This window comes from Bos javanicus, chromosome 1 (genome assembly GCF_032452875.1).
Source record: "Bos javanicus breed banteng chromosome 1, ARS-OSU_banteng_1.0, whole genome shotgun sequence".
Lineage (NCBI taxonomy): Eukaryota > Metazoa > Chordata > Mammalia > Artiodactyla > Bovidae > Bos > Bos javanicus.
Genome location: NC_083868.1, coordinates 124,595,349 through 124,602,666, shown reverse-complemented (window position 1 = coordinate 124,602,666; position 7,318 = coordinate 124,595,349). Strand labels below are relative to the sequence as shown.

Sequence of the window (7,318 nt, the reverse complement as noted above, 5' to 3'; positions counted from 1 at the left end):
ATTGCCGGGAGAAATATCAATAACCTCAGATATGCAGATGACACCACCCTTATGGCAGAAAGTGAAGAGGAACTCAAAAGCCTCTTGATGAAAGTGAAAGTGGAGAGTGAAAAAGTTGGCTTAAAGCTCAACATTCAGAAAACTAGGATCATGGCATCTGGTCCTATCACTTCATGGCAAATAGATGGGGTACAGATATTAATTATAATTATATTCACAAGCAAAAATTCTCATAGTATGAAAATTATGAGAAAATTACTGAGTTTTAATATTTTTATATTCTATGTTAGATTGTGTGTACCACAAGGAGTACATGATCCTGGAGTGTAGGATGGAAATATTAAAACTTTTATAGGTGTTTATCTTTTGGTTTTTAAAAAGTTTTTCTATTTCTTTCATAGATTTTATACATAGTTTATTACTAAAGAAGTCAGTGTATATAATTTAGAAATGAACTTATTGTAAATAGGTTATGATGGATGTATGGGAAGCTATGAAGTCAAAAAATTATTTCCATGGGATGCAATCAGAAATGTACAGGAGGAGTTTCATTTCTGGCAGTGGCTGACTATTCTGGATAGTCTTCCTGCTATCATAGTTTCCTCAAATAGCTCGCTGTAGCTAAAATCATGGACGTTTCTTATTGCCCAGTGTTCAAAATAGATGTATGCACTTGCTTAAATTGTGGTCCTGATTCTTATCTTTAAAGAAAGTCCAATCTCCATAACGATACAGGTGAAGCTGAGGTTTGATCTTTATCATGAGTCTTGTCATATTCTGTTAGGAGAAGGTGATGGCACCCCACTCCAGTACCCTTGCCTGGGAAATCCCATGGATGGAGGAGCCTGGTAGGCTCCAGTCCATGGGGTCGCTAACAGTCTGGCCTGACTAAGCGACTTCACTTTCACTTTTCACTTTCATGCATTGGAGAAGGAAATGGCAACCCACTCCAGTGTTCTTGCCTGGAGAATCCCAGGACGGCTGGTGGGCTGCCATCTATGGGGTCGCACAGAGTCAGACACGACTGAAGTGACTTACCAGCAGCAGCAGCAGCAGTCATATTCTGTTGGTTTGTAACAGATGAATCAGGAAATAAGGAAATGTATTGGCTCATCTCCTTCCCTGAAGTGGCTCCTTGTGAGTGAACTACATGATTGCCACAGCAGCTGATTGCAGGATACCAAAGTTTGGATTTCTACACACAATCAGTTTCCAGATGCTCACAGTTAAAAACTATCAACTGTCCCAGAAGCATAATTTTTAGGAACAGGCAATAATAATCATTGAGCAAATATTTTTAAAAAATCTACTTATATATTCTTTTGGTTGTTGCCTTTATTTATTTATTTGGCCAGGTCTTAGTTGCAGCATGTAGGATCTAGTTCCCTGACCCAGGGATTGAATGAACCCTTGTTGCCTGCCTTGGGAGCATGAAGTCTTAACTGCTGCACTTCCAAGGAAGTCCCTACTTATATATATTTTTTAAATTAAAAAGTCTACTTTTCCATGAATAGAAATTTATATTGTAGGTTTTTTCAACTTATGATGAATATTGTTATATTTTGTGAGATAGATGTTGAAGCAAACTTAGTTTTATGAGGCCTCTATCAAAATAACTTTAAAGCATTTTATTTAACTTTGAATGGGCAATGTATCTATATAGTTAAATATTAAAAAATATAAAATAACTTACAGTGAAAAAAGTTTTCTCTCAGCTCTGTATCTCAGCTGTTCTTTTCCTTCACACTGGAAATCAACATGATTCATTTTTAAACTATTCATGAGCAAAAATAATAAATAAAAATTAAATAAATATAAACAAAAATAGTATATATCATTCTACTTTTCTTGAGCAAATATTATCATATTATGTGCATTCTTTTGGACTGTACATCTTTAAAGATATTTTCACTATATATATATATATATATATATATACACACACACACACACACATTAGTATATTAGCACCTCAGTCTTCCTTTTTTTGCTATTCCTCAGACATATTATTTCTCTGTATGTATGCAGTATATTAGATATTCCCTGGGAGCTCAGTTGGTAAAGAATCTGCCTGCAGTGCAAGAGACCTGGGTTCGATCCCTGAGTCAGGATGATCCCCTGAAGAAGGAAATGTCAACCCACTCCAATAAACTTGCCTGGAAAATCCCATGAACAGAGGAGCATGGCAGGCTGCAGCCCATGGGGTCACAAGAGTCAGACATGACTTAGTGACTAAACCACCCATGCAGTATATTTAATTCTTTAAATCTGTCCTCTATTGACAGATATTTAGATGTTTGTAGTATTTTTTTCACAGTACATGTATGCTTCTTAGTTTATTTGGTATCACTTTTCAAAGATGGGAAGGTACATTGGGACAGAAGTAAGACTCAGTGGAAGTTTTTGAACATTGCTGATACCACAAGAACAGAGACACTTGACTGTGGCGATATTAAGCTTTTCTGACAATATTTTAACATCACCAGGGGTAAGGGCTTTACATTCATTTTTAAACCAAATCTCTATAAGTCAATGTTTTTCTTGAATTTCACAATCCATGTTGATGCGATGTATGAATTAGAGCAGGGTCCAGTAGTCTATGACTTGGGGTTATTAATTTTTATTAGTTTGAGAAAAGTATTCTTTATTCTAGAGTGGATATTTCTAATGTTACCGGTAAGATAAAAGTTTACCAATTTCTAAAGAGCGTCTTAGTTTGGAATTTTTTTACATTTCCTTGCTGTCTACAGTAAGATTTTAAATCTTTTAAGTTGTAGTTATATATCTGTTTTTGTTAAAGGCATTTATTTTGTTAATCTTTTATTAATTTTTATTGGAGTATGGTTACTTTTCAATCAAGTATTTTGTTTTAAATAACTTTTGTTTAAAATAACTTTGCCGTGAATCATCTTGTTACCAGAGATACAATATGGGACAATATTTTAAAACTGACTTTGTTGGCTCAGCTGTTGTTGTTCAGTCAGTCAGTTGTGTCTGACTCTTTGCAACCCAATGGATTGCAGCACACCAGACTTCCCTGTCCTTTACTGTCTCCTGGAGTTTGCTCAAACTCATGTCCAATGAGTTGATGATGCCATACAACCATTTCATCTCTGTTGCCCCCTTCTTCTCCTGCCCTCAATCTTTCCCAGCCTCAGGGTCTTTTCCAATGCATTGGCTCTTAGCATCAGGTGACTCTTCGATGGCTTAGAGGGCATGTGTATTTGTCTTGTGGAGTACTATTAGTTCCTTACCCTCCAGAGAGGTCTCTGTCTCCAGTTCTATAGGAATCCCATTCAGCTCCTGCTTTCTTGAAGTTTTGCCCATAAGAAGACATTACCAAGTTTTTGGCTCTTACCCAGTCTAACAGGTAAAAAATTGTGTTGCAGTGCAGTTTTAATGTGAATTGCTCTCACTATAAACTGTGTCATTTTCATATACTTCAGAATCATTTGTATTTCTTCTTTCAGGATCTATGTCTCTGTGAACGTTATCCATTTTTTAATTTGACTTTTTCTTTCCAATTTGAAGGGATCTTCTTTCATATATATATATATATATATATATATATATTCATATATATGGGAGAAGGCAATGGCACCCCACTCCAGTACTCTTGCCTGGAAAATCCCATGGACAGAGGAGCCTGGTAGGCTGCAGTCCATGGGGTCGCTAAGAGTCGGACACGACTGAGTGACTTCCCTTTCACTTTTCACTTTCATGCATTGGAGAAGGAAATGGCAACCCACTCCAGTACTCTTGCCTGGAGAATCCCAGGGACAGCAGAACTGGTGGGCTGCCGTCTATGGGGTTGCACAGAGTCGGACACAACTGAAGCAACTTAGCAGCAGCAGCAGCAGCAGCACACATGTATATGAGCTTCCCAGGTGACTCAGTGGTAAAGCATCCACTTGCCAGTGTAGTATATGCAGGAGACACAGGTTCGATCCCTGAGTTGGGAAGATCCCCTGGAGAAGGAAATGATAACCCATGCCAGTAATCTAGCCTGGGAAATCCCATGGACAGAGGAGCCTGGTGGGTCTACAGTTTATGGGGTTGCAAAGAGTTGGATACGACTTAGTGACTAAACAACAACAACATATATAACTGTATATATATAACATATATATATTCATCTATATGTATAAAAAGTGAAAATGTCAGTTATGTATATGTGTGTATATATATATAATATATTTAAAATTAGCCATTTTTCTGTATAAATGGCAAGTGTTTTTTACCTCTTTGTTTTCTGTTCATTTTAATGTTATCTGACATGCCTTTGCAGCCTTAAACCACCAACTTCCTAAATTTCAACAAAAAGCAAGTAATACAAATAAAGAGAAGAAAATTTGGAAGAGGAAGATAACATTTCATGCAAGATAATTAACAGGAAGTTGAAAAGTAACATCAGATCAGATCAGATCAGTCGCTCAGTCGTGTCCGACTCTTTGCGACCCCATGAATCGCAGCACACCAGGCCTCCCTGTCCATCACCAACTCCCGGAGTTCACCCAGACTCACGTCCATCCAGTCAGTGATGCCATCCAGCCATCTCATCCTCTGTCGTCCTCTTCTCCTCTTGCCCCCAATCCCTCCCAGCATCAGAGTCTTTTCCAATGAGTCAACTCTTCACATGAGGTAGCCAAAGTACTGGAGTTTCAGCTTTAGCATCATTCCTTCCAAAGAAATCCCAGGGCTGATCTCCTTCAGAATGGACTGGGTGGATCTCCTTGCAGTCCAAGGGACTCTTAAGAGTCTTCTCCAATACCGCAGTTCAAAAGCATCAATTCTTCAGTGCTCAGCCTTCTTCACAGTCCAACTCTCACATCCATACATGACCACAGGAAAAACCATAGCCTTGACTAGATGAACCTTTGTCAGCGAAGTAATGTCTCTGCTTTAGAATATGCTATCGAGGTTGGTTGGTCATAACTTTCCTTCCAAGGAGTAAGCATCTTTTAATTTCATGGCTGCAGTCACCATCTACAGTGATTTTGGAGCCCAGAAAAATAAAGTCTGACACTGTTTCCACTGTTTCCCCATCAATTTCCCATGAAGTGATGGGACCGGATGCCATGATCTTCGTTTTCTGAACGTTGAGCTTTAAGCCAACTTTTTCACTCTCCTCTTTCACTTTCATCAAGAGGCTTTTGAGTTCCTCTTCACTTTCTGCCATAAGGGTGGTGTCATCTGCATATCTGAGTAACATAGGGAACTAATAAAGTTCCTTATTTTACAGATGAGGATGTCAAGTTAAACATTATATATACACAGTCATCCAGGATGGAGTGGTAGACTATACGGCATGCGTAGTTGGTTGCCAACCCAAGGCCATTCACTCTTCCTTGGTGGCTGAACCTAATTTTTGGGGTTTTTACCTCTGATTCATTAACCCAGACCTAATCCTGATTGGTCTCAGCCTTAAGAAGAGGCGTTGAATTCTTCCTGGCAATTAGCCAATGAAATGAGAGGGAACGTCTATTGAGAGGGTTTGTGTAAAGTTTTTCTGGCTCATGAAAGCAGCCGCACAGGATTGATGCCCTCCTTTTTTTCAGCTGGGCTTTGCTAATTGAGATTTGCTGCCTAGAACTGAGGCAGCCACCTTGTCACCATGAAGGGCATTAGCCCTAAGGCCAGTGGCATGCTGAGGATACAGGGCAGAAAGGGAAGTCACTGGGGCTTTGGATGATGCCGTTGAGTTGCTGAATTAACCAATTAACCAAAATTAACCAATTTTTGAAACTGTCTGCCTTGGATTTCTAGTTATATGATGCATTCATTCTTATATGTCTGTTTATTTTTTATTTTTGCAAGTAATTCTTTTATTCTGTTTCCACTCTTTACTTGATGCCCCACAACGGAAGAAGTGAGGACAACTCAGCTGCTTCTGTGAGCTTAAGATTGTCAGTGTCCTCTTCTCCTGTGCCCTTAGTCTCTGCTTTTCTCTCCTATCCCCTCCTCCCAGCTCATGACTTCATTTATCTTCTCAAGCATGGAAAAACTCAACATGCAAATATATACCTGTGTCATTTACCAATGGCTTTTTGGGTTAAGAGTTGGTTATTTTCTTCATTTGTTTCTAGTTTTTCGGTATGTGCCCAACTCATCTTTAAAATTTTAATTAAATCTTTTATTGAAGTACAGTTGATTTATAATATTATGTTAGTTTCAGGTGTACAGTGCCATGATTCAGAGATATATATATATCTCATTTTCCCTTAGAGATTATTGCAAAATACTGAATATAGTTCCCTGTGTTATACAATAGCTCCTTGTTGGTCTTATTTATTTACGTAATTAAACTGCTTTATTGACTTCACAATATATAATGAAGATCTCTCCATGCAATAGGTAAAGCTCTCCTGCTGACAGAAACTTACAGGTTGGGTCAACAACACAACAGTCCATTAGAAGTTGGTAATAGGAGACTTACAAGAAACAAGTAACTACAAAGTCTTAAAACAAAAGCACATCACAGGTATCTGTATTTAGGGAGCAGATGTGTCTCCCTATTAACTTCAGGGAAAACATCAGGATTTAAGGCATGTGGCAAAACTCATTAAGATGGTCATGGTGAGGTGGGGGTGGGGTGGGATCAGTGCTAACTGCCCACAAACTATGACTCAACTGCTTTTCCTTCAGCCATCTCACCTTCTCCCCAATCCTTTCCAAATTCTTTCTCATTCTTGCCTGTGGCTCTCTCTCCAAGCCTCTGAGTCATGCACCATCTGTACTATAGGATGCGCTGCCTAACAGGGAACGCCTATGATTTCCTCCAGGTATGCAATAGCCACCAGCTTACAAAGGGATGGATAAGGGCTCTTTATTAGCATCTTGCTCTTTTTCACCCTTTATTTCATTCTCCTGGTTGGCATTTTCCACAGTCAGTTTTTTTTTTACTGCTTGTTTCTTTTTGGACGCCATTGCTCCCGGGTTCATCCTTGCTGTTTTCTGCACCTCCTAAACCCACAGACCTGCAGAGGGTCGGGGTGGAGGTGGTTGGCCCATTTCTGGCCCCTTATTTACTTTTTTAAGCTAGTTTTATTGAAGTTTTCTATCACTTGCAACTGAAAGCTTTTCAATATTGATACAGCCCAGTACTTAAACCTTCCCACTCCAAGCTAAGTGACGTTTTGAATACATTGTGTTCTTTACAGATAGACATCAGGTATGAAAATCTTATCATTTTCATGGAGAAAGATACTGGAAAACTTTTTTGTCCTGGATTAAAAGTGTAAAAATATGTGTTTAAGAAGGTTAAAAAACTAAATAAAAAGTTAAAATGAAATGCAAAATTCTTTACCCTTATCACATT

The 7,318-nt window shown here is 38.6% G+C and overlaps 1 pseudogene; it reads right to left on the bottom strand.

The window, feature by feature from the left end:
- Positions 1-6,191: 6,191 nt before the first annotated feature.
- LOC133254755 (protein BEX2-like) lies at positions 6,192-6,927 on the bottom strand (annotated as a pseudogene).
- Positions 6,928-7,318: the final 391 nt, after the last annotated feature.